Raw genomic sequence first — 27,858 nt, 5'->3', positions numbered from 1 at the left:
GACAGGACCCAGTGACAGGAAAGAAAAGTTACTCTCCCATTTCTGTCAGAGAGAACCCACCTATCTTGGTGGAACGAGAGTGTGCGCCAGGGTTCTGGGCCAAGCTGGCAGAGTCCCGGGGCACGGGAGCACATTGAGTCCTGCATTGATACAGGGTTGGGGGGTAATTGGAGCTCCCAGGGGACTAGAAGCCCTGGATTTATCCTGAGGTGCTGTCCTCCCCCACCGAACCCCCCAGCACTGGCATACACACCATTTCTTTGAAAAGCTCGTGGGCATCAGTACGGGCGTGCCCAGTCTCCTCTGCTCCATTGTGAGGGTTAAAGAGATGAGGCCAATAAATGTCTCTGGGCTGGGCGATAAGGGCCCCCAGAGAAAAAAGAAAAGAAATTATTCAGGGAGGGGCACGGGAGAAGAGGTTGGGGGCCTTCACTGACTCTTGCTCCAGCTTGTTGGGGTGCCCATCTGACACCTGAGAGGGGGCTCTGCCAGGATCAAGGGAGGCAGCAAGTGTCTTGGCCTCCAGTCCCCTGCTTTGACCGTCCCCAGGCTAGGGGGAGAGGGCATGCATTCCAGTCTGTCTGGTCCTCCCAGCATCCTCTCTGCCGTTGCCTTCATCCCATTTCCTGCACCTGCCGTCCGCCGCAGTCTCCGAGGGAACCCCTGAGACTCCAGTCTCTAAAAAAGAAAGCTCTTCTTGAGCACAGAATTTCTCCCCGCCCCCGGGCTCCTAGGGCAAGTGGAACATTCCATTTAAAAGGTGAAACAGGAACAGGTGAACAGAGCAGAAAAGAGAGAGGACTCAGAGACATGGGGGGGGAGGAGTGCTGAGCCACCCACGCTGCCCACCTCCACCCCTGCCACCTTCCTACCAACCTGCTCGAGGGCTCCTTGCTTCTTGTGCCCTGACCCCAAAATACCAGCACAGCAGCATATAGCTCTGGGACACCTCAAAAAGCCAGGTAGGCAGACATCCTCTCAGAACACCCTGCCCCTCCCATCTGGGGACCTTCATTTTCCCAACTACCTGGGGCTACTGTGTCTCACAGTTCTGGGGGCACCATTCACACTGTGCTCTATGTGAAAGCCCCCCGCCCCCGGAGGGGGTATGCTGAATTTGGGAGGTCAGTGCCAGCAGATAAGTAGGAGGGCAGAATCGGACACTTTTCTATGTTCCAGGCAAACAATAGGGACCTTTCCAGGAAGCTCGGGGGAGGGAGCTGACTGTAAGAGGATCCCTGGGTGGATGCTCTGTGGGGTGGCTTGAACAGGTTTCTGCATTTGCTGCTGATTGCTTAATTAGACTCCTACATAGTGCTCTCTGCTAATGACCACATCTCCCAGGGAGATGGCAGATAAAAGTGTGGGTTGCTCGAGAGAGCCAGGTGCAGGTCTGGAGGACAGCTACCTGAGAATGGGGGCAGGAGGGCTAGAGCATCACGGGATTTCCTCGGGCCAGTCCAGACTAAAGACTAATCAAGGAGAGTGGGTGTCCTCTCTGGCGCAACGGAGAAGAGAAGCAGTGGGCTCGAGGCCCGCTTCTGCCTCCAACATTCACATCCTGTGCGAGCTTTCAACTCCTCGCTGCGGTTTGCCCTCCTGAGAAACGGGGAGGGTCCTCTCCTGTGCCTAGGTGTTCACCGAGGCCAGATGAGCCCAGGCATGCGCGCGTCTCCGGAGGCGGAGAGCAGCCAGGTGTGTTTCCAGGCACCTGCAGGGTAGGTTGGCAAGAGAGCCAGGTAGGGTGGAGAAGGGCACTGTGAACTCCAGCCGGACAATCAGGAGCCACTCGGGGATTTGAAGCGGAACTCCGCTAATGGGCTAGGAGCCTGGCTGGAAATATTTCAGAGCTGCTCGGAGGGTGTGGGGGACGCGAAGCATGAGGCACTTCTCTGCTGAGGCCTGGAGGAGTGGCTGGATCCAAGTGTTTGTGGTTCCTCGGTGCCTAGCCCCCGCGCTCTGCAGCCCATCTTCCCGGAACTGGAGTTGTCGGGCTGGGGGGCCTAGTGACTCCCAGCCCTCTACTGGGTGAGCAGGACAAATATTTGCCAAAAGCAGGTGGCATAGGGAAGGTGCCAGGACCCAGGTCAATGTTGTGTTTGTGCTGCCCAAACAATGTGCTGCTTCATGGGCTCCCGAACATCACAGCCCTGTCGGGAGGCCTGGCTGATGGGGAGCACAGGGTTGTGCACCATGGGGGAGCTGGAGAGATGCCACTCTGCCCCTGGGGTGTCTGTGGGGCGCCGGCATCCTGGCTTTGGCCTGGCTTTGGCCTCATTCCTGTCATCCTGGGAAGGCCTGAATGGCTCATGAGGATGGCTCTGGCAAGGGCTGCAGGACTGTTATATGGTCTCCCCTGTGCTCTTGATGGAAATATTCATTTCTGCCCATTTCAGAGGCGGGGTGAGGTTGACAGAGATGACCAACTGTCATGGAAACTTTGGACCTGAAGGAAAAGACTATGACTTTTGAAGCTGGGCAGGCCTAGGTTTGAAGTCTGGCTTTAGAACATACGAGCTGTGTGACCTTGGGCAAGTGAGCGAACTCCTCTACTAATGGGTTCCCAGTAGCGTAAAAATGGGATGTTAGGACCCTCATTGCCATGGGTGATTGTGAAGTTTCCTCCTGTAAGGATATAAAACCACTCCTTTTACTGCATAACCTGAATGCTTTCGTGTTGAAAAGCCAGAAAAGGGACTATATTCAGTTTCATTCAATAAACATTTTTGAGCAAAGGTATTTCCAGTTTCAAAGAGTCAATGATTTTGTGTCTTTCAAAACCCTTTGAACATCTTGGAAGGAAGAAGCATTTGAAAACTCAATTATATTTGGCAGTTATCGTTAGTTTTTTGTTACCCACTCAGAATGTCTTTATCTGTGTAGTTCCAGAACTGGAAGCAATGGGTGGAAGCAGAAAGCACACTTAACCACGCTCTTCAACAGGGGAGCAGGTTGCCTTCAAAACTAGTGAGCATCTCATCCCTGTGCCAGTTCAGCTGGCAGGTTCATTTTTCCTAGGTGCTGGAGAGAGCTTTTCCTGCATTGGATGGAAGGGCAGATTGCTTAGTACTGAGGTCCCCACGAAACATGGAGCCTCTGATTCTGAGATCACCCGAATTCTCCAATTGAGGATCGGGGGTTTACTGCACTAGGTGAATGCATGAGAGATTGGGATTAGAGGAAAATTCCCCTATGGGGCTTCCTGACTTCCTTCTCCAGAGCAGAGCCCCTTTTTAGTTGGACCAGATCGACTCTAACAGCTCTCCTTGCCCCTAACTGTTCTTTCCTACGATTGAAGGCTTTGCGCCTGTGTGCACTCTTGCCCTGCGACGTGTCTCAGAACCAACTTCTATTCTGGGTGGATCTTTTCCCTGTGTTCCACACTGTCTCTAGCAGGATGGGGGATTAACAATCAAGCAACTATTTATGGCATTCCCGCTAGGTGCAAGGCGCTGGTGTAAGAGCAGAGAGGGAAGGCAAGAAATGAATAGTCCCAGTCCTTCAAAGGCTTCAGTCTCTCTTTTGGAAACAAGCTTGACCCACGTAGAAAGTCAGTTAGGGTAGAAGGCTGTAGGACAGGACCGTGGAGTGGTAAAGGGCGTTAGTGGGCATGCTTGGGAGAGGAACAGATAGCTCGTCGTGGGCTGAGGCGCTGGGGTGAGCGGGGCCAGTGGGTTTGGAGCACCGATTACTGTCAGGTGCCGGACTTGGGTGGGAGAGAGACAAAGTCGACCTGGCAGTTACAAGCCTGTTTGACTGGGACAGTTAATGTTGACATTGATGGAAGTAAGAGGACTTGGATGGCCACCCCATTAATAATTGACCATGTTTGACCTGTGTAGGTTGCAGTATTCAAATGGTACAGAAGAGCTTCCAGTGAAAAGTTTCCCTCCTGCTCCATCATGGTCTGCTCCCAGCTCCCTCCCCAGAGGTCACCGCTGTTACCAGTGTCTCGTGCATCCTTCCTGAGATGCTCTAAGCCAGTCCAAGCCAAGACCCATGGGCCAAATCCAGCCCACGACCTCATTTGTTATGACCCACGAGCCAAAAGTGGTGTTATATTTTAAATGGTTGGGGGAAAAATAAGATTTCTGATTCATTAAAATGATTTGAAGTTCAAGTTTTAGTCTCCACAAGTAGAGTCTTGTTTAAAGCCATACTCATTTGTTTATGCTAATTAACCCATACTCATTTGTTTATGCTAATTTATTCATGCTCATTTGTTTATGCTAATTTATTTATGCTCATTTGTTTATGCTGATTTATTCATGCTCATTTGTTTATGCTGATTTGTCTACATATTGTCCGTGGCTGCTTTTGTACAACAAAGGCGGAATTGAGTATTTGCAACAGAGACTCTATGGCCCACAAACTATTTGCTGGCCCTGAAATACATGGTCCTGAAAATATTTACTCTCTAACCCTTTACATAAAATGTTTGCTGACTCCGGCTCTATAGAAACATACAGGTAGTTACAGACTACTTCTTAACCCAAATGGTCGCGTGCAAAGTTAATTGCTCTGCCCTTCCTTATCCTCATTTACTGTGTCTGGAGACCGTCCCACATCAATACAATGGTTAGACAGGGCATGGTGAATCTTTATTTGATTTTAGACCTGCCGAGTTTAAGGCAAAGGCTAGTTACCCTCTAGGAAGATACTCGGTTGGTGGTTGGGCTCCCGGGGACTGAGGCTTGGAGCCTGGAGGTGGAGATCTGAGAAACACCTGGGGGAGGTCGTCAGTGTGAATCTGTGACCTCGGCCTCTAGGTCAAAGATTTCCCTTTATAGAAGCGAAATGCTGCATTCTGAGTACTGCACCAAGTCAGCCGTGGAAGTTAATAGTCAGATGAACATGAAGACCATGCATGAGAAACGTTAAACCAGCACCTGAAGGGAGAGTAAATACTACCGGCAATTTCGAGTTACCTTCTTGCGTTTGAAGTAATGGTAACAGGTGGGATGCAATAGCGAGCAGAGCAGGAGGGCAGTGGATCTTTCTGGGGCCTCCTGCCTGTCCACCGCTGTATACCTGTCACCTTATGGAAATTGCTACTCTCTCGGGTAGTATATTTTGTCTCATTTTACAACCGAGGAAACTGAGGCGCAGAGAGGGTAAATGATTTTTCTCACAATCAGTGCTTCAAGGGAATATCTAGTTGTATTAAAGTGTGATGCCATCTCACTTTGTTTTTTCATCTGACCCAAGATGCCAAATCAGGCTGGGAGTCACTCCCCAGCTTTGACAAGCCATTTCTTCTTCCTGGCCTCAGCTCCCTCATCTGCAAAATGGGGCCATTGTCTGCATGCTTTCCCTTCTCACTCTCACGTGGCCTAATCCTATTGTGGGTGAACCGTCAGGAAAAGGGGTGGCTCCGTAAGAGCCAGATGCAGAAAATCGGAAGAAGAGTAGAGAGGAAGGTGAGTTTAGCAGTTAGTCTCTGCCAGACCAGTTATCTGGAATCTGATACTTGGGAAAATGGTATTCCTTGATGTGGAGGGGGAGTCTAGAAATCTCTGCTCCTAAACTGAGAACTTGCCTATGGCCCTTGCTGCCTTGACCCTGAGCGCCACTTGAGCACCTGGTCTTGCGCTGCTGGAGGGGGTTGGGGTTGGTGCTGGGAGAGCGGTGGACAGCACCTGACAGGTCCCTTCCTGTGTCTGCCAGGCTCTGCTTGGCTCCGCTCAGGCTTTCTGGAGGAGCCGCAGCTAGAGGGCTGTCTGGTGTTACCAAGTTGCCGGCAGGGTAGGGAGGGAGGGAAGGGAGGGGAACGAGGGCGGGTGAGCCATCAGACCCCAGGAGCCGGGGGTGTGAGTGTGTTTATATAGGACTCAGCCAACCTGCAGTTTCATATTTCAGACCCCCGCTTTATCAGGAGACTTTCCCCTGGTTTTCAGTCAATGCTGGACCCGGGAGAGAGCTGACACCAGAGCCTTCCTGGAAGGCTAGGGAAATTCTGGATTCCCCCGCTCTCTCCCTGTCTCCTTCCTTCTCATGGGAACTGCATTGGCCACCCTTGGCAGTTTTCTCCGGTCTGGAGTGTTATTTCCTTCCTTCCCAATCAGCTGTCTGCGTCTTCCAGTTGGTTCCTGACTTCCAGCATGGAAGGTAAAATTTGGGGCCCCGGGGGACCTAGGGTGGGCAGAACTGGAGCTACCCGGACTTCCAGTGTGGAGAGGACGGGGTGGGGCGGGGTGGGGGAAGGACGCGCATGCTGGGCAAAGAGCAGTGGTTCACAATGAGTGAGAGACAGAGAGAAGGAGGGAGGGAGGCAGGAGGGAGGGGAGAGAGAGAGAGAAAGAGAGAAAAAGAATGTGTGGGGGGGCGTGTGTATTGGGGGCACTTCTATTATACTTGGAAAACAAATTTTCTTTTCCTTCTTCTTTCATTTAATTCCTTTCTCTACTACCAAGAATGTCCCGTGAATGTCCATCTTCCTTGGGAGTCTCCCATCAAAAATTAGGAAAAACCTTCTGACTTCTAGAATGTGCCTATTTCCTCACTTGGAGGTTGGGGGGTACGGAGGGAGCTTAGGACCTGGGTCTGTCCTGGAGATGGGCATCTGGAGGACTAACGCCCCCAGAGCCAGCCTTGGTTTCTGCAGGCGCTTGGAAACCCTCCCAAAAAAGCTAACTGTGAGTGCTGTAGTTGTCTGTGTGGTGGGAAGGTGTAACCAGTATGGGTTCCAGCATGGTCTCCATGTGGAATTAGCTTGCACCAGGCTAAACAGATCAAAGCTGCGAGAGACAAATGCCGGGAGCCTTTTCTTCTTGGTGTCTCAGAATTGGGCAGGATGCTGGCCAGTGCCTGGGGCAAGGGGTGGGTGGATGAGAGGGCATACGGAGCTTGGCATTCCTCCCGAAGGTGGAAGTTTGGGTGGGGAGGTGATTGGTGGGTGGTGGGTAAGGCTGGCTGCATGCGGGTCTGCCTTCCCAGGATTTGCATGGTGCTTCTCAGTGGCCAGGAGCAGAGACCAGAGCCCTGCCTCCTACAGGGGCTGGTGGCCGGGCAGCCTGTCCTGGCCGCTGAGACCTGTTTGTACAGTCCTGCCCATGGGCAGCACACACTGCACGGAACAGTCTGGTGGGGATGGTGTGTGCGCCAGGCCCGTGAGACTCAGCAGGAGTGGCTTTTGAAGAGCAGGTTTAGGGGGATGAGATAAGCATTGCAAGTGGACTGCGACGGAGGGAGCTAGAAGCAGAACATGGAGTGGATGGGAAGGAATAAAGAGAGGGGTCCGGTGAGGGGGGGGTCCTGAGCTCTGGTACCTTCGAAAGCTGCAGCCAGCCAAAGGACCTCGACTCTCGGTATAGACGTAGCCTCAAATAGGTGAGAGAACCGGGGCTGGTCTACTGACTTCTGAATATGGTGAGATAGATGGACGAGAGGCGATGTGGGCAGGGCAAAGGACAGTCAAGACACATTCTCAGCAAGGAAATTGTATAGTGCAGTTGAATCTGGGGTGCAATCCCACAGCTATTTATTAGGCAATATAATTAATGGGTTGTACAGTAGGGTTATTTTTGAAACTACGGGCATTTAAAAATAATTTTTTTATGTACGTCACCATCTACTTCCAAAGACAATCCCAGTGTCTTTGTATATTTGACAGATGGTGTGATGTATGATTTTGGCCAGCAGATAACAATAACCCTTCCTTTGATTCAGCTGTGCAGAGCGTCCCAGCGCAGAGCGTGCTCTCATGGACGCTCTCGCGTTCTGGCTGGGTTCAGCAGATGTTTACCAATCGCTCACCTCTCCTGGGAATTGTGTTAGATATTGAGGTCCAGGTATGGATAAGACCTGGTTCTGGGGGCACCTGGGTGGCTCAGTCAGTTAAGTGTCCAACTTGGGCTTCTGCTCAGATCATGATCTCATGGGTTGTGAGAATGAGCCCCGCGTCAGGCTCTGCACTCAGCCGGAGTTTGCTTAAAGATTCTCTCTCTCTCCCTCTCCCGCCTCCCCCCTCTTGCACAGGCACACACTCTCTCTCTCAAAANCCCCAAAAAAAAAAAAAAAAAAAAAAAGACATGGTTCTGTCCTCAAGGGTCTCCCAGTCTAACTGCAGTCCCATAACGAAGACAGAGAGAGTATCTTTCCTACCGTATAGACGAGGAAGCCAGAGCCAAGAGGTGCCAAAGGGTGCATGGGTAGTGGGCAGATGGTCAAGGCTGAGGGTCAAGACCCGGCTCCTCATCCAGGGCCTTTTTTGCATTTTTCCCTCCATGCCACCTCCCCGTCCTCTTCCTCCCCCTTGCCTTCCCCATCAGAACGAAGAGCAGAAAGCAATAATGTGAGGCAGGGAGAACAGAGCAGGGGCTCCCTGAAAGGGACTCAGTCCGCACTGGGCTCAAAACTGTAGGTCTGAAATGGTGTCAGTGGGTCCGTGTCTGCGTCATGTTGCTGCTTTCCTGCCCTCAGCCACTCACCAGGGGTGCCTTTATCTCTCAGATAATTCTTGACTCGGTGGGGCATATTGTCTTCCTCCCTCTTCTCCCCAGCTTATCTTGGCAGGCAAGGGGACTGAACAGTCCAAGGGCGCCCCGAAACTTGGGAGGCTCCACATGAAGGTCGATGCTCCCTGAACACTGGATTTACAAACACAGCAACAGCATTCGTTCAGGGCTTGTAGCTGACAGAGCGCGTCCACATAAGCAAGGCTCAGCATGTGTGTTGATTGCCCCGTCTCTCTCCCATGTTTGTCCAGCTCAGTCTCCTGGAAAGTTCCAAATCTTTAAAGCTTAGGGTCTTTCTCTTAATTTCTAGGCTTAAGCTAAAAGGGACCTGGAGAGGACATCTGGCCCAATGATTATTGATCTGGGGTCGGTGACAGAGTTTTTTACCAGTCCGAGGTGAAATGAGAGAAATAGGGAAAACATACTGATCTTTTTTTCTTTTCCAGAAAGCAAAATGCATTCAGTTCAAAGGTTTTCTTTTAGGGGCAGAAGATGTGCTCCAATATTTATTCTGGGGTTATGGCTTTTTTATTCTTTTCATGAGCTGGTGGTGAGAGTACATGGTAGTTGGGCTTTTAAAATGTCCTTATTTGGCAAAATAAAAAGTTGGCAGCCTTATAGCGGTTCCTTAAATTTCACTTTTTGAAATTTAACTGGTGCACGAAATCCAAAAATCTTGCCTCCAGGCAGGACCTTCTCCAAACAGATGAGAATCTCCCTGATAACAGCTCTTTTGGGTAGATTCCTGAAAACCCGGATTCGGGCCCTGTCACCACTGTTCTTTCCCTGTGGGTCCTTGGGTCGTGATAAACTCATAATGAGTCTTGGTTTTCTCACTTTTCAAAGTTGTGGGAGGGTCTTACCTCCCAGACAAGGCCACTGTCTGACAAAGGAATGTGCGCTTACGTCCTCTTCCTCTTTATCGAGCCAGAGACTCCCTTCTCTGAAGGGCTCCACGAGCAGGCTTCGCCAATTCTTACTCCTGTAAGTTATCTTTTGGAAATGCTGCAAGTCCTTTTCTATCCTTGGAAGAGAGAGGGCATTTGTGGGTCGGATTATGGGAGCAGCAGGCGGTATATTTTATATTTGGTGTCCAGTGTTAGTCATTTGGAAATACCCCATTTAGATGGTCAAGAGTTAAGGGCATTTAAAAATCTTGCTATCAGTGTTTGAAATGGTGGATCTTCTTGAGCTCTCCTGAGAACCGACTGTAACTTCCCTCAGCCTGCAGGCTCCTGGAGGGTTAGAATGTCTGAGTCGTCTACCTTCTGCGGAGCCAGGCCTGGAATAGCAACAAACATGTGGGAATCCCCAGGCAGCCCCAGCTGCCACACTGAGTCACGTGGCTGGGTGTGCGCATGTGTGCAGACCTGTAGGGGAGAGCGCGTGGAAGGGAAAATCAGTTTGAAATCACCCTAGACGTGAAACTAGATGCTCTTTTTGAGATTTCTTCTAGGACCCTTTTTCTGAAAGCAGATGCCAAGGAGCTTCTTCATAGGAGAGAATTTTCTGGTTTTCCCCATGTTCATGTTCTGCAACGAGAGCCCTCCTAGCCTCGGAAAGCAGCTGAGGTTTGACTCAGGTTGTGAAATTTGGGGGAGTGAGGGGCACACCCTCGCCTCGGGCTTGCCTGGGGCAGAGGGAGAAGTAGAACAAGCTGGTGAAACACACGGGAGCCTTAGGTTCCGACCTGGAAGACCGAGCCCAGGTGTGTGCGAAGTTCTCCTCTCCAAGAGGTTGTTGGGTAGTAGATGGGTCAGTAGAAGAGCAAAGCCCTCAGGAACAGCGCTGGAGGAACACACACCGCTGTGCCTGGTGACAGACACCACAGACCTACTCAAAATAGCCGAAGGGAGGAAGGCAAAGTGAAAAGGGATCCAAGAAAGTGCAAATGAAAGATCTCTGCCACCTGCCTCCACAGTCCATGTGATGGCTTTACCTGGGTATGGGGCAGGCAGACGATGGTGACACGGCACTGGTTCTCCTAGCACATCTCTGGTCCCCAGCGATGATGGCTTTCCTCAAGGAGGCTTTTTGAGGATTTTGTCTTAAACTTTGGATAAGTTTGGGACACAGAGTCAGAGCGTACAGCCAATTCCTGGAGGTGAGGCTCTCTTCTAATGTTTAAGCCAAAGGGACAGAAGGTGTTAACCATGCAGCGTGGCGTTTTCTGAGTATAAAGGTCAACAAGAACATAACTGGGACCTTAAAGATGTCCCTCTCCTTATCTTGGTGAAGACTATGGAAAGCAGTCTCTGGACTCCAAGGCCACCTTTGTCTTCAACTGGTTGCATGATCTTGGGCAACTCAGTCCCTCTCTGGGCCTCGTGATTCCTCATCTGTAAAATGAGGGAGGTGAATTTGATTGCCACGGTCCTGCTTAACTCTGTACACTCAGTTCTCCATTGGATGGACAGCAGGGCCTTTTCCAGAACCTCAGGTAGACTTCTTGCTCCACGAGGTAGTGTCTGCAGGTCTGTGTCCAGCAGCTGCCTATCTGGTGGAAAAGTGTCTGTTGGCTCAAAGTGGGTGAGACAGGGATTCTTAAGATAGCAGATCCAGGGTCAGAACTGAGAAGCCCACCTGGGTGACTGTGCCTCGGAATGGGTCAAGTCCATAGTAATCACCAGTAAATCCCTAAAATGTACAGCTAGAGCCAAGAGATCTGAGAGGAGCAATTGCCCAATATTGCTCACAGTTATTGGACAGGGCTGGCTTCCCATTTTACAAGCCTCCTGGGGCCATGAAACAGCATCAGGAGAAACACACCAAACCTGTTCCACTGCGTGTGTTTCTCACCCCCGAGTGGCCCATCTTCATCATCTTTCTCACACTCAGTGTCTCTTCCTTCCTTTGGCCCAACTCTCTACAAACTTTGGCCCCCTGCATCCATTAGTGTCCCTTGGGGCTTAGACACTCGTTCCCCTGGGAAGGTCTTTAGGGCGTGGGTAGCACAGATGAAGCTGTGTGGTGGCGGTCGGGTAGAGAGAGGGCCGGAAGCCCGATGACGTGGGGAGTTGGAAGGCACGCTTGGAATATTCGGGCATGTCTATACCTGAAGTCCAACCAGATAACAACAACACATGGCCTCTGCTGGCTCCGTTCAGATGGAAAGGCAGCAAATTCTTACGGGCTGGTCTTTGGATCCTCTCCCTTGCCCCATGCCAACTTGTGTTCCAGGGACCTGGCTCAAGGCTGCAGGAACCTGGAGGGACCCAGGAAAGATCCAGAGTACAATAAGGCAAGTGATCTGAATGTCTGTGTCAGTATCTTTAGCCTAAATGAGTCTGGTGGCTCTCCGGAAACCCCTGTCTTCAGGGGCCGGTGGAGTGTATAGACGGCTCCACAACCGGTCATCTGAACCCCTGGGGCCTGTGGGTGACACGATGCACATACTGTTGTGCTACATCAAACCTCCAGCTGGGGCTGGAGCAGCCCCAGAATCAAGCATATCAATATTTCTGCAGCAAGGCTTGTCTAAAGAGTCGCAGAACAGAAATAAAGGCTATAAAGAGTCTCATGACAGTTCGGGTCACGCTGTGTTGCTGATTAGGTTCGAGTCAGGTTGGGGTCTGCCACCCATTGAGTTAGGAAGAAATGTTCAATTTTTAGATGTTTGTGGATTTGGGGATGCTGTGAAGTCATTGTGGTTCTGTACTGCCTCGTGGAATCCTATCGGGTGGAATTAGCATTCCCATTTTACAGAGGAGGAAGCTAGGGCTCAGAGAGGATCCGTAACTTGCCTAAGGCCGTTCAGCCAATACGGGTGATTCCAGTCCAGAGCTGTCTGCCTCCAGAGCCAGGCTTCTTCCTCCAGGGTGTGCCTCTCCAGCAGCGAGTGAAGGGAGTGAAGGAGAGACGAGGGTGGGGGTGGGGAGCTCTGACTTTGGCGTCATCCCCAATGCGGGAGGTGCTTTCTGCACATCTGATAGGGATCACTCATTGGCTTGTTCTTATTTATACATTGACTTGTGGGATCCCAGTAGGCTAAAAGCTCAGAAGAGAGGAAGCTAAAGTTCAGTCAACTTTGTGGCTTATAAGAAGAATCCAGCTGGCTTCATGAGGGCTGAGAGAGCCAAGAACAAATGGGGTCAAATTGGGTTTAGTGAGAGAAGCATCATCTGCAGTGGAGACAACCCCCATGCAGAACCAGTGGGATGCACAGTGCTTCCTGCCTCCCCACCCATTGCCTGACTGTGGAAGTCTTGCCTTGAGTAAGGACTGGTCTTCCGTCTGGAAGGATCACAAACCCCAGATAAGGGTGAGAGTGATGTGCAGCTTGAAATAAGAATTCGATTAGGGGGTTTCACTGGTCTTCATTAGTGATGTGAAAAAAGGTCAAAGGAAGTGCTAATTTAATCTGCTGAAGAGACACCATGTGCTTTTAACCCTTCGTTGGAAAGATGGACATTGGTCTGTTGTGGGGACAATGGCATAGATAACCTCCCTCCTTCTACCTTCCATGTGCTGTCAGAGGACAGCTGCCATGCCTGGGCCATCTCTCTGCCATGCCAGCCAATTCTGCTCTGGTAAGGGAGTGGCCGTGCTGTGCCCTTCCCTAGGAAGGTACCCATGAGGAAGGGTGGTAGGTTCGTTGCCATAGGAACAAGGAACATCTGTTCCAGCCAACTAGAGAGCAGATAGGAAAAAAATAGTCTTAAAGGGACCATTAGCTCATGGAATTGGTGCCAGGGAAGTAGTTTATCTGAAAAAGACCTGAGGGGCAGATTAGACCCCGTGACCTGAGAGCACCGTGAGACTCTGAGGCAGTAAAAGACCCACATCTGCTTTGGAAAGTGTAGGAGAAAGAAGACAAGATTTTTTTTTCTACCCTTAATAAAGGCTGTCCTCTGAGAACATGTCTCAGATCTGAGTCAGCTTGTTGGCCTAGAGCTCCCCGCCTCCCCTTGTCAGCAGTGGTCACCTGCCACCTGCCTTAGGGATCTTAACTCCTCTCTGTGGCTGCTGATTCCCTCCTAAACATCCCAGAAGGTTTTTCTAAGCTGATTAATAGCAAACTTTCGTGTTTTCTCTGACCCCTACCCTCATCCTTGCCCTCTCTGATGGCCTGATCCCCAGCCTGGCCTGGTTTACTGCTGCCCTTGGGCAAGGATCCCAATCCCTTTCCTTCTGCCTCTGCTTACCTTCCTTTTCTCCTCATACCAACCACGTGCGCAGAGTTGATGAGACATTGGGTCCTCCAGAAGTCATCTTGTCCCTCTTTCTGGTATCAATTAGGACTTCTGACTATGTGCTACTGAAACTACTCACGGCAGCTTAAGCCCCAAAGGGGATTTTATTGTAAGGATCAGAGAAATGTCTGTATCGCAAGAACAAACTAGAACCAAGGAGCTGTGTGCCACAGCACAGTGTTGTTTTGTTCCTCTGCCTGTGCGGGCTTTCCTCGTTCCTCTCACTGCAGAGACGCTGCTCAGCTCCACGGTCCGCCTACGGGTGCAAAAGACGGCCTCCAGCAGCTCCCTGGTGTACAGGCCACCTGGAGAAGGACTCATCTCTTTTCTCTCTCAGTCCCAGTTCCCATCCCTGGGGAGAGTTTTGGTTGGGCTGAGACCAGGTGGTTACCCCTGTAAGGAAGTGTATTTAGGAACATGCTGTTACCACTGTAGCTATGTGGGTGTTGGGGTAGGGGCAGTTTCTAGAAAGGGTAGGTACTCTAGTACACCTTAGCCCTTCTTGGGCCTCCCAGCCTAGAGGAGTTTGGCTTGAAGACTTTACACATCCCCGGCCTCTCTTGTTTGGCTCTTTTCCTGCCTGATCATGGGGACTGGTAGGTACCCAGTTGGTAGGCCAGCACTATGACCAGAGGAACCCAGGGCGTGGCTGTGGTGTCACCGCCATTCTCTGTGAGTGGAAAAGGTACAGAACCTGAACCTAGAAGGCCGGTCAGGCCCCCACCTCACCCATAGGTAAAACTCTATCTTTTTAGTAAAGTCATTTATAAAAGATTTTATTGCTCCATCAGACTCTAGGGCGTCACCATCTAAAAGCCTCACAGCTGGAAAGCCCATTACTGTTTCTAAACTCAGTTATTCATAACGTAATTGAATCCATTGTCCTTCATTCCATCTCGGGCTCACGAGGAGGACCGATGCCCACCATCTTGTTCAGGTTAGGATTGAATCAGTGACTATGAAATCATCCTCTTGCATGAGAGAATGGGAATTTGGGCTAGGGTGTAGGGGATTTGGAACCATTTCTGGCTGGCTGCTGCCCTTTATCCCAAGGAACCTCAGAGAAGAGACAAACTGTACGGGGGTCAAATCGTATACTCTTTTCATGGTGCTACATCCCTTTTTCTTTATGCCCTCCTTCATGCCTTCCTTTGCCAAACCTCTCCCCCCCTCCATCTGCTGTAATGGCAGACATGGAACAGAAGTCTTGGGGCTGGAAGGAGCAGGGGGAGGCAGGCCCCACTTGGCTTTGCTCTGTGAGGGGCATGTGGGAGGGGAGTGGAGAACGGAGCACTTCCCTCTGATCTTGCCTGACTCCCCTGGAGCCTGGGAGGTGGGGGTGTCTCTGAGTGGAGCAGAGGGAGGGCCTGCAGGGGCCCAGGAGCTGGGCTATTTCTGTAACACAGAACACATCTGCAGCCAGCCGCAGAGAAGGTCAAACTCTGGGCGCAGGGCTGGAATGCAAGGGGCCAGGAGGCAGGCAGAGCTGTGGTTTCACCCCTTCTGGCAGCTTGGAGGGCCCCTGCAACGCCCTTGGGGGAAGGTGGGGCTGGCGGGGTGGGGAGGGACTCCGTCCCTGGTGGTGATGGCATGCGCACTGGAGGAGGGGTTGGGACCTGGCGCAAAATCCAAATACCTATCGCGCAGAGGTGGGGAGGAATGTAACTCCAAGGTATGGGGGCACTAATTTGCGCTCTCTGCCAGGAAAAAAATCGGGTCAGGCAAAGCACAGTGTGAAGGGAAGGCGAGACCGTGCTGAGGCAGGGGCAGTAAGGCTCAGACAAGCACAGGTGAGGGAGTGTGTGCCAGAGATGCGGACAGGTGTGGGGCCAGCTTACCGTGGCTGTGCGGTTCAGTTGCAGGCCCTTCTAAGACCCTGTCTAATTTGTATTTGTAGTCTTTCGCTTGATGAGGACCCCTCCAACTGTGTAAGCTCCAGGGCCCACAAGAGCCCACTCTGTCCCAGATCCCCGAGCACCAACACACTCCCCTGGCCTCACTCCCCTGCTGCCACGGAATTCTGCAGCCCTGTCCTTGAGACGGACTCCTCTCGCCGCCTGCTGTGCTTCACCCTCACCCTCACACCTGTGTGTGCCTTGGGGCTTCTTGAGGGTCTGTTAATAGTTAGAAAATTGCCCTATTCCAGCCCTGCCTTTGTCACAGAAGGACTATCTTGGCTAAACCTGACTGGGGCTTGACCTTTGGCCACCCTGCCGTTGGCCTGCCTCTCTTTAGCACCTTCGATGAATAATCTGTTGGTCTATGTTCCTTCTTGTGCTGTGGGTCCTCCCTAGCTGAACCCAAACTTCTGCGATGGGGACAGGGCTCCTGATGGGCAATTAGCCTGAGAGAGGGGCTTTCTCGAACAACCTGAAGCTCTCAGGTGTCCGTGGCCTTTCTCGTCCCTCTCATTCCCTCTCCCGGCCAGGTGATTCCCCGTCTCCTGTCCAGTGCGCTCCAAGGGGCAAGCACTCGCCTGCGTTATATCGCTGGATGGGTACAGTGTAAGCACTAGAACTTGGGTCTTCTCTGTGAACTCCTGCCCAGTGATGTAGTCCCTGGAATTGACTTGCTTTTCAACTTCCCAGTGTGATGGGACCCAGGAAAAAAACATCCATCTCCCAGTTCAAAGTATGCTAGGGGCAGACCTCCCTCCCATTTGAGATTCTCAGCTGTTGGTTTTTCTGTCCTCTAAGGATAGGGGGACAGGTGGCCACTGCAGATGATCACTTGGTCTGAGGTGCGTAGTGGCTTAAAGGCATCACAGGCTAGATTTAGGAATCGCCAAGTGCCATCTTGACGAGAAACTTCTCTAGGAGCGATTATTAAGCATCCATTCTTATGTAGCAACATGCTGAGGGGCTTTCTTTATCGTCACAATTAGGCCATTGCTTCCTATGAATGAATAGTCCAAGGCAGAGGCACAGATAAGAATGACTACTGGCATTTCCTGATCGTTTACTCGGCGCCAACCTCTCTTAAATTCTCTGCTTGTTTAATCTTATTTAATGCTATGACAAGCCTACGACGTAGGTGCGTGTATTATCCCCCTTCACAGATGGGGGTAATGAAAGCACAGAGAGGTTGAGTTACTTGCCCAGAACCACTCAGTCAGTCCCTAGTGGAGCCAGGATTGGAACTGGGGCAGTCTGACTCCAGAGCCAAAAATCTCAAGACCAATGCAGATTCAACTCAGTAAAAATAAACTGAAGGATTAGTTTGTAGGATGATGCATGAGAAGGGAATTTCAAGTTGCACAACTCACATGAAGTGGGAAGAGAGCCAGCTTTGGACTGTGTCCTGGGCTGTAATCCCAGCTCTCCTACTTCCTAAGCCTGTAACTTCAGGCTACTTACCTGACCTCTCAGGTCGCTCCTCCATAGGCAGGATCGCAGGGCCTATCCTGGGAAGTGCAGCAGAGACCGTGCTTGGGTAGGTGTTAATTTCCTTTTCTTTTCTCTGCCAGTTGTCAAGTCTTCCTGGGGAGGGCGAGGAGTGATTTGGGAATTCAAAATTATTTCTTGTTTTGGGAGGAAAATGTCCAGCCAGTCCTCCAATACCCAATCTTTTGGACAGGACTTTTTGCCAACCCCATTTCCTACTGTTCCCTCTTGGGACTGCCCGGAATCAGAGGAGAGCCAGGCTGGAGCACGAGGCACAGGGACTTTGTGCAGCTCTCAGGCAGCTGTTACCCTCAGGCCCTTCTTTCTGCATCATCTTTTTTTTTTCTTCTTTTTAAAAACAAGGATATTCTCTTGCATAACCACAGTATAAGTGAACAGATTTAGGGAACTTACCATTGATGCAGGACTAGTATCGAATATACAGTCCACATTTACATTTTACCAGTCATCCTATAAAGTCATTAGAATCCAAATCCAGGACCGTGTCTCTTTTCTCCCCTCTAATCTAGAAGAATTCCTCAGCTGTTGTTGTTGTTGTTGTTGTTGTTGTTTTGTGTGTGTTTTTATTTGGTGGGTTGGTGTTGTTTTTGTGATTCATGCCTTGAGGTTTTTTGACAAGTGCAGGGACCCTCCCTAGCCCTTTCTGGGCCTTGTCCAGTCTTTGTAGCTCCCTCCCAGGCCCCCCGAGCCTCATCTGGGAGCAGGGATGACTAAGGTGAGGGATGGAAGGCCCCTCTTGGTGCAGCATTGAAGGGGTGCCAAAACACTCAATTATCAAGAGCAATATTTTTTTAAAAAATCAAAATTAGTGTCCCAATTTCATCAAGAACACAATATCAACAGTTTTAAGTAAAGACAGGATCAATAGCCTACTGCCCAGACAATGGAGAAATTCCATAATACCGATCTGGTTTCTATTTAAAACGTGTCACTTATCATGGATTTTTTTTTTTTTGCATTTTTATTTTGAAAAATATTCCATGAATAAAATAGTATCAATCTCGATCACTGAGTTTTTGGATGCCCCTTACATTTCGTGCCCCCTTGCCCTCCAGGGTCGATTTCTCCATCCCATCATCCTGTCCTCAGAACAAGGGGCAGAGAGAGAGGTGGGGCTCCTAGCCAGCCACTGCTCTTGTGCCCTGGCCACAGTGGTGGAGGAGGGAGGGTGGGGCACAGAGAGAAGAGGAGGGAGAGGAGGGGTACAGAGGCCTGGAGCCCAGCCGGGTTGCTGGCCTGGAGCCCTCTAACAGCTTCCAGCTGCTTCCACACCCACCAGACTTCCTGCCTTGGGAGTGGTGTTCAGTTGTTCCCTTCCCCCTTCTCATCAAACGTGTGATCTAATTAGATCCTTGGATCCTCTCATCTCTACCAGTCTCCTTTCTCTTAACACTGCATGGTTCCCTTTAGTTGAGCCTCTTCTGACCGTGTATCTGCTCCTGTTTTCATCCATCCCGGGAGCCCCTCCCGGGTCTGTAACTGGCCACTGTCCAAGAGCAGGCACCCAGGGCAGGGTGAGTACCCGACACTGGTCCACGTTCCACGCTCTGGCAGCTGAGCCAGGGCGGAGGGACACAGGTGGGGTGTCAGCCCCACTGCGGACAGGTCTCCCGGCAACAAGCGCGAGCTATGGACTGAGGTTAAGAGAGCGCACCAGGGTCTAGCCTTCCCTCCCATACGGCAGGTGGGTTATCTTGGCCAAGACTCTTGACCTCCTTGAACTTCAGGGTTTTTGTTAAATTGGGAGGTGGTGATATTTTTCTGCCTACCTCATGGGACCATAAAAGAACCAAGTGAGATAATGATGAGAATCGTCAAGTGTTATCCATAATATTTTCCCTTCTGTCATAAGACAAATAATCCTTTATTTTTCTAAAGTCCGTATTCAGATTTGCCACGTTATTCTTTTATTCTTTTTTTTCTCTCTCCCACATTATGTGACCTAACGCCATGAGAGGTGTGCAGGCTGATTCAGGGCCTGTGCCCCTCCCTGCCTTGAACCAGCCTTTCTGTCAGACTAAAGCAGGTCCCTAGCAAAGCTGGGGCGCCTGCCTCTCCCCCCCGCACTTGGCATATTCCATCACCATGTAAACAGAACGGGTAGACCCAGGAGTAACTGTTGGGTTGTTTTGTTTTGCTTTAATATTTCATATGGAAGTTTTTCTACTTTATTGAGGTATAATTAACATAAGGTAAACTGCATCATCTATTTAAAGGATAAAATTTGATGTGTTTTGTGAAACGACAAGCACAATTAAGATAATGCGCCTGTGCGCATCTCCCCCTGGTTTCTTCCTGCCTCTCGAAATCCCTCCCTCGGCCCCCTCCCCACCACCTCTGATTTGCTATCACTGTAGGTTAGCTCACATTTTTAAATTTCCCATAATGGAATCATACAGTATACATTTTTTATTTGAGGGGTCTGGCTTCTTTCACTCAGCATAATTATTTTGAGATGCATCTGTGTCGTTGTGTGTATCAATAATTCATTGCTTTCTGTTGCCAAGTCTTATCCCAGCGTATGGATGTGACACGCATATTGTATTCACCTGTTCGTGCACATTCAGTGTTGGTTTTGTGTGTGTGTGTGTTTTTGGTTTTTTGGTTGTTTTTTTTTAGTTTGGGGCTCTTAGAAACAAGCTGCTATGAACATTTGTGAACAAGTCTTTGTGTGGACATATGCTTTCATTTCTTTTGGGTAAATACGTAGGAAGCAATGGATTGTATGATAATTGTATGTTTAACTTTTTAAAAAACTGCTAAACTTTTCCAAAGTGGATATACCATTTCCATCCTCACCAGCAGTGGACGTGTTCCAATTCACCTACATTCTTGTCAACACTTGGTATGATTAGTCTTAATTTTAGCCATTCTAGTGGGTGTGTGTAGTGTTATTTCATTGTGGATTCAGTTTGCATTTCCCTAATGACTAGGGATGTTGAGCATCTTTTCATGTACTTTATTTGACATTGTATATCTTCTTTGGTGGAGTGTCTGCTTAAATCTTCTGCTCGTATATTTTTTTATTGTGTTGCTTGCCGCCTTCATATTTAGTCGTAAAAGTTCTTTATACATCCTAGATAAAAATCTTACATCAGTTACATGTTTCGCAAATATTCCCCCTCAGTTTATGGCTCACCATTTCCTTTTTGTCACAGCATCTTTTGAAGAGCGGTTTGTTATTTTAGTGAAGTCCAATTTATTGATCATTTCTTTAAAGTTGGTGAATTTTTTGTCTGAAGAAATTTGCCAAGCTGAAGATCGTGAAGGCTTTTCTCCTATGTTTTCTTCTAGAAATCTTATCGTTGTGGCTCTTATATTTAGATCTTGGTCCATTTTGAGTTAATTTTTTATGGTTGGGCCAGGGGGCTTGTTTTGGTTTTGTTTTGTGTTTGGTATATGGATCTCTGCTTTTTCCAGCAACATGTATTAAGAAGGTTGTCATTCCCTCATTGAATTGCCTTTCTACTGTTTTGGCAAATCAAATGGCCATATATGCCTAGGTTTTTTCCTTGATTCTCTGTTCTGTTCCATTTATCTATACATGTATCTTTATGTCAATACCACATTATCTTGGTTACTATAGATTTATACTAAGTCTTGAAGTCAGAGAGTCTAAGACTCCTAACTTTGTACTTTTTTTAAAAAAAGATTTTACATTTAAGTGATCTCTACACCCAACGTGGTGCTTGAACTCACAACCCCCAAGGTCAAAGAGTCACATGCTCTACCAAGCCGGCCAGACACCCCTAACTTTGTACTTCTTTTTGAAAGTTTTTTAGTTATTAGAGGCCCCTCGCATTTCCCTATGAATTTTAGAATCAGCTTGCCAATGTTTACAAAGAACTTATAAGGATTGTGTTGAATCTATAGAAAAATATGCGAGAATTGATAATCTTAGCAATATGGAGTCTTCTGATCCAAGCAAACAGTATATATCTCCTCATATTTATATTTTATTTTACGTCTTTCAGCAGTGTCTTATAATTTTTAGCATATAGGTCTTGCACATCTTTTGTCAAATTTATTTATTCCTTAACATTTCATGTTTTTAATGCTATCGTAAGTAGTGTTTTTAAAATTTTTATTTTCATTGTTTGCTGTTGGTATAGAGAGGTACAACTGATTTTTCTGTGTTGACTTTGTATGCCCCTCCCCCCTTTTTAAAAAACTCCATTTAACAGAGCAGGAGCCTGGAAATACAGAGGTGCTGGGCATTTGCATGATATGATAAGCATTTAAAGCGGCGTGTAACAGCATCAGCATCTTTCCCTGTTTTAAGTCAAGTCATTCCAGGAGCAGCCGTGCAGCCAGATGTGGCTGTGAAAGGGTGCGTGGGGAGGGGGTGGTGTGGTGAATCTGACCCTCCACAGGCAGTGCTCTCCTAGATGTCTGGAGGTATTCTTGCGGTTGGACTAAGTGGGAATGCAGCCCCTTTAAGAGACTAGGGCCAACCAGCCATCAGGCCACTGGGAAGGCAGCCCGGGAGATAAGATAAGGCCCCCGGGCTGGTTTAAGCCAGGGTCCTGAGCCACGGTGGTGGCTACTGATAGACAAACAGGAACCCGGGGGATAAGGAGGAGGTGTCAGCTACTAGACCCAGGCTGGCAAGAGGGCGGAGCAGCCAGCTCACCCACTGGGACCTGAAAAGAGAAGGGGGTACTAATGGTGGGTGTGCAGGGGGAGGGCACTTGCGTTCTCCTGTGTATCCTACAGATTTACGATCGTTTTTAAAACCCTAATAGACTCTACTTAAAGGCCTTCCCTGTAGTAAATGTTCAATAAATATGTTGGTTGACTTCTTTATGTTCTCTCTACTGATATCTTTATGTTCTAGTAAGATGCTCTGGTAAGCATCAGAAGGTTTTGAGACTACCTGGTTTCTTGCTCTAGAAAAACTAGAAAAATCCTGGCAAGGACTTCCTCCGAAAAGCCTGGAGCTGCTTATTTGCACATATCTGCATAGATTTGCATGTGTCCTACATGTAGATACTTTCATGCTGGATTTAGATTTCCCCAAATCAGAAGCCTATTTTTAAAGGGATAAAGAGGGGATTTGTCTCTACTCGGTCCTGCCCACCTCTCATCTGCATCTTCTAAAGATGCAAAAAAAACCCCCAAAAAACAAAAAACTCATTTCTGCAACTCTGACATAGAAAGAAGACCACCTGTGGCTGTCTTCCTTTATGTAGATACAAGCAACGCTTTGCCTGTCAAGGTGTTTCCTTTCTTGGTTTCTATTCCAATTCCGGGTTCTACCCTCCACACTCCTGAGCAAGGCAGGGAATGATGAAGGCAAAGAAACACTCTAGCTGGACAGCCAAGAGCTGAAATGCCCAGAAGCCGTCAAGGATTGTGCCCTGTTACCTGGACAGAGAAGCTGGAGGTGCGCGCGTTCACCTGAAAGCACCTTCCCGCCGCTTCCGGTCCCAGGGCTAGGGATGCTAGGATCACCTTTGTCTGTTCTCCCTCCTGCAGGAATAAATAAAAATATCATCCCCTCCCCCAGATCCCGGCTCCTCTATTGGTCTGCTAGGCAAATATTTCATAATGTGGGCTCATCCAATTGGGCACCATGCCAGAGCCGAGCGCCTCAGGTTGTGAGCGAGCTCCAATCAGGCGGGGCAGCCGGGGTGGGACTAGAGGGCTCTCGCTCTCCACATGGGAGGCCGGCATTACTCAGGTGGATGGCATCACGGTGGGAGTTGCCACTTTGCCCAGGGCTGGGAAGAGGGGCAGGGCTGTCCATCAGCCAGCCGGAGGCAGCCCAGCGCCGAAGGGGTTAAGGCCAGTCCGCCCGCCCGTGTGACTGTTAATGATTGCTACCCACCAGGGACCTGGTAAGTATTAAAGGAAACCTTTCCCCTATTCCTGAGTGTGAAAGGAGTCAGGGCAGGAGCGCTTGCAGAGGATCCGGCGGAGAGGAGCCGGTGAGTGAGTGGTTATCTGTCTGCCGACTGTCTGGGTGGTTCTGGAACAGGTAAGGGAACATTCGATACACCCATTCCAGCAGCTAGAGCGGGCTTTTGTTACTACCGGATACAAATTCTCAGCTCGGGGCCAGATTTTGGATCATGCTGCTTATTAGAAGGAAACTCAGAGGGCTGTTTTAGTCTAAGGGGGTGAACTGCTTGGCACAGAAGCTGGAGATACAAACCATTGTCTGTCCTGCTGCAAGACAATGGTTTTGTGTGGGCCACCCTGCATGCAAAGCTCTTCCTCCCTCTCTGAGCCATTGTCTCCAGAGAGGGGCTCTGGAGCTCTGGGCAGAAGCGCCAGGTGCCTCTTGGGGGCCGATTCCCCAGGACCGGGCAGGAGGGAAGGCGGAGAGGGCCCAGCCCGCAAGGCTGGGGTTAGGGTTAGCCTTTCATTCCTTTTACTGAGAGTCAGGTGCGGAGAGGTGCGAGGGAGGACGGAACCGATGGGAGGCGGTGCAGAGAGTTGGCAGTGGGAGGGTGGGGGGCGGCTCTGAAGTCGTTAAGAAGACAAAGTTTGTCATTTGGGAGCCAGACAAATCCAGAGAAAGAGGACTAGTCTTTTGCGTTCAGGTGTGTCTCGCTCCCTTTCTCTCAACTTCCTCCTTCCCTCAGCCTCCAAAACATTAGTGTGCTCTTTGACCCATCACCTCCTGACAAGACAGACTCACGTGGGGAATGGGCACCAGAGTTCCTGAGTTTTGTTGGAGGGGGCAGAGGGACTCTCTTCAGCTGATGGTGTGTGTGTGTGCGGGTGTGTGTGTGTGTGTATGTACTCACACATGCACATGTCACAAGAAACGAAAGCCTGATCTATCTCCAAAGCAGAAATGTTGACCCCCACTTGGCCTGGAGCGCTTTTGTCCCCTGCCTCTTTCTTGGGAGGGGAAAATGTTCGATGACATAACGATGACAGTAGGTGGCCCTGGAGGGATCTGTTGGGTAGGAACAGAGAGCTCCCTGTGCCCGTCTTGGAGGCAGATTTGAGAGATAAGGCAATCCCAACCCCCTGGCGGCTTTCAGCGGGCGCTGTCTCTGGCTGGGCTGCCCACAGGCAAACAGAAACCAGGCACAACACAGGGGAGGGGCCAGCCCCGGACCCAGCAGGGCCAGAGCAAAAGCAGCCAAGTTTCTGGGCATGTGAGCCAAGAAAGAGGGGAAGTAGAAATGGGAGGAGCGGGCCACTTGTTGGGTGCTGCCCTGTACTGAGAGAGGGAGCCACGAATGGGCACTGGCCCCCTTCTGTGCGCACACCACGAGCGAAGCAGCCCTGACCAACCGGCCCTCCCGGGCAGGGCACGCACCCCGCGCTGGTGCCCCACACGCTCAGAAGGGCTTGCTTTAGGCCTCTGCTGTCACCACCCTGACATTCTTAATTTTTGAACAAGGGGCCGCACATCTGTATTTTGCACAGGGCCCTGTGAATTATGTAGGTTGTACTACCCCCAGGCCCAGCCAGGAGTTACAAGGGCAGCGTCCTTACTCACATGCCCCAACAGGTGTAGGCGGACTCACCTGTTACTCAGGCGTCACTTACCCAGACTGGCTCCTGTCCTGGCTGGGACCAGCACGGCATCCTTCTCCCTTGCCTTCTCTCCACTCCTCTTCCCAAAGCGTTCTGTTCCTCCTTGTTGCAATGTCCTGCCTAGTCTTCCTTCCTTCAGGGCTATCGCCTGGCAAGGGGACAGGGGTGGGGACAGCAGTGTCCCTTACCTGATTCCCTCCTTCCTGTCTCCCTCTTCCCTTTCCTCCACAGGCCTCCTCTTTCCCTTACCTGGGATCGAGGCTGGGGTCTAGGGTTGGGAGTGCCTCTCCCCTTCCTCGGAGGCCTTCCACCCTTCTCTCAGCCTGGGCGATTAATGAATGCACGCTGGCACCTGCTTCATGTGGTGTTTGCTTAGGGACGCACTGTTTCCCTGAGATCACCACAGGCTCCAGGTCTGGGTGGTAGGGTGGGGGTGGGGGGGGTGCAGGGGAGGGAAGACGCCCATGCCCGCCCGCTGTCCCTGTGCCAGTCCTTCTAGCTTTTCCCTGAGTGCCAGCCTTTCCGGCTCTAGACCAGAGGACACTGCAGACCCTGAGCACAGCTCTTTCCTCTGCTCCCCCAGCCTCTGCCCGAAGTTGGCCAATACAAGAAGGAAAAGGAAGGGAGGGGAGGAACATTCTTCCCCCTTTGCCACCTCTCCTCTTCTCATCAGCTGGGGCTGCTATGTAACCTTCCCCCCAGTGTCTCCCCAAGCCTGCCCCCGAACAGGGCTGTCAGTAACAATATTGTCAAACCTTGGAGGGGAGTCTTGATGCCAATGATTTAAAAATGGTGGATTATCCAAATTAATTTTGAGGGAACTTTGAAATGTATCATTTGATTTAGAAGTTTTAACTCTGTTATTGGTGGCCATGGATTCCCTTCTTGGTTGAGCTGAGGGCTAGAAGGGCACCTGTATCCTCTGAGGACCCTGAGCTTATATCAGCTGGTGGACAGACAAACTGGGTTGGAAATAAATGTTTCAGAGAATCAAAAACTATTAGAACTGGAAAGCGGCTTGCAGAACCTGTAACCCCACGTCGTCCCCGAAACTGTTCCACGGCGGTGGGATGTGCTGTGACTGTCCTGTCTGACATGCCCCAGCTGGGGCAGGCGAGGGGCAATGCTGAGAGCTTTGCTGCCATCCCACCTGCTTTTGCCCCCCTCGCTCATGGGACTCCCTGAGGTAGGGAGGCTCCTTCCCCCAGAAGCAGTTGTCCACGCTTCGTGCTCTTCTGCTTGCATTGATTTATCGCTCTCCTCTTCCCCAGACAAGGCCCCGGCTTCCTAGACTCTTATCAGAGGTGGCCGGCCAACTCCGGTTGGGAGGGGGAGGGAGAGGAGGGGCCACAGAGCAGATGGAACCTGCCTTCACATCCCCCCCGCAAGAGGGATTTGAAGCTGAGCCCTCCCACCTCTCTCACTCACAGTCCGATATCCCAAAGCAGAATGGCATATGTCCGCTCCTTCCACCGCGGGGGGACCGTGGGCCTGTCTGCAACCCCCCCATCATACAGCCCCTCTGCTCCTACTGTGTGTCAGGTGTGGGCCCGGGCAGAGCAACAGAGAAGGCCCGGGCAGTGAGCAGCCCTTCCACAGCTCTGCACCGAGACAGCTGTTGTCAGACTAACGTTTATGGCTCCCCAGACGTGTCGCCCACGGGCTTACGAGTGAGAGGGTTTGTGGCGTTCATCCCCGTGTTCTCACAGCCAGCCCGGTGGGTCTGTCCTCGGAATCCTGCATCTCTTTCCCTCTTCTTTCCTGGGGACAAGGAACTCAGGTTGGACAAATGGCAGGAACTTTGTCTTCTCTCTCCTGTTGCTGTTTTGGGGCTACGGACCTCAGCTTCCCTGACTCCGAAATGGGCCTTGCCTTCCTCCCAGTGTGAGGACCAGACCAAGGGAGCTTCATTTCGTCCCTTTGCTCCACACCCCTTTGTTCATCCGTGCTGTCTACTGCGTAAGGCATACTTACGCCCATGGTTTCATTGTTAAAACGAGGGAGCTGAGGTGCGGAACAACTTGACCCTGGCGGACTGCTGGACTGGGGACTGAGAAGGCGTTTGTAGCTTCCAAGGGCGTGGAAGGAGGGACACCAGCCTGCCTGCATTGCTCTCTGAGCACTTACTTTGTAAAATTCTTTCCCTGGGGTGGGCTGGGCTGGGGTGGAGTGAGACTGCTCTCTGTGGGACACCAGAACCAAATCTGCTGAGCTAGGAATGAGGAGAGCTGGTTCCAATGACCTTGCAGAGGCCTGGAAGCAGACAGCTGGGCCGCCTCAGCTTCTGACGGGTAGAAGTTTGGGATTCAGCTCAGAGCTGGAGGAGGGGTAATTAATTATTGCCTGGTCCCTTTACCTCTTGGGACCCTTGCTGACTGTCGGAAGGGCACTGGGAGACCAAGGGAGGAGATGGGGGGCCTTCCCCCTGCTCTCATCAGCTTAGCTGCGGCCACTCAGGGGAGGAGAGGAGGAAAAGGTAGAGCCAGGAATTTAGCCCTTCCTTCCTTTCCTTCCCCTCAGCAGGCAACAAATCCAAAGCCTGAGGGCAAGGAAGGCAAGGCGCCCCAGGGAGCCGGGTTGCCCCGATTCTCCTAGTTGGGTCAGGGTGTGAGGGGCGAGAGTGCCTCTCTTCTGGCCCGTGACGACTTCTGGGCCCCAGAATCACAGTTCTTAACACTTGTAAGGGCCACTGCTGCTCTGACGGTTAAGGCCTGGCCGTGCCAGGAATGACATTCATCAACCAGAAGGGGCACAGGCCTGGCCTCCAGGAGGGCCCTGTGGTATGTCTGGATGTCCATGAGGGAGGTGGGGACGAGGGTCCTCGAGAGCCTTGGTACAGCAGCTCTTCACTGACTAATAAGGAAGAATTTCAACATTTTAATAACTGGCATGGTTATGCCCAATACCTGTCCTGGTTATCTTCATGTTTCAGAAGGCAAATGGAATTCCAGAAAGTAAAATAGTTTGAAGACAAGATAATCCAAGCTGGGGTACGAGATCAGCATGAAGAGTCCCGGTGAAGTTGCCCGGAGTGATACTCACCACCCCTTAGCCCCCCCACATACACACACACACTATGAACCGTGAGCCAGACTAACGAGTAGACCGCCTGCTCGCCCTGCTGTCTGGGGCTGCTTTCCAGGCCCAGGGCAGGGGCTAGGCAACGATACAGTGAGAGACCAAGGAAGGACACAGCAGGGAAGGGAGGAGACCCGGCTCTGACCCCCGGATTTGTGATTTCCATCCCTTGGCTATTGAGCTTTCTATCTGAGGTAGGGGCCGAGGGTCTGAGGGTCCGAGCTCTGG

The 27,858-nt window shown here is 50.7% G+C and overlaps 1 protein-coding gene and 1 long non-coding RNA gene across 16 annotated transcripts in view; one reads left to right on the top strand and one right to left on the bottom strand.

Moving 5' to 3' along the window:
* Positions 1–27,858, top strand: part of PLEKHA6 (pleckstrin homology domain containing A6) — a 137,734-nt gene that overhangs the window by 59,101 nt on the left and 50,775 nt on the right. The gene's annotated exons all lie outside the window — the stretch shown is intronic.
* On the bottom strand, positions 13,846–25,077 carry LOC109489465. The gene is made up of 5 exons (XR_002142479.2): positions 24,802–25,077; positions 24,565–24,700; positions 22,420–22,524; positions 17,005–17,127; positions 13,846–14,041 (listed from the first exon to the last, which is right to left on the bottom strand). It is a non-coding gene; the product is annotated as an uncharacterized LOC109489465 (long non-coding RNA).

The sequence above is a fragment of the Ailuropoda melanoleuca genome, chromosome 8 (assembly GCF_002007445.2).
Source record: "Ailuropoda melanoleuca isolate Jingjing chromosome 8, ASM200744v2, whole genome shotgun sequence".
Lineage (NCBI taxonomy): Eukaryota > Metazoa > Chordata > Mammalia > Carnivora > Ursidae > Ailuropoda > Ailuropoda melanoleuca.
This window is presented reverse-complemented; position numbering and strand designations above follow the sequence as displayed.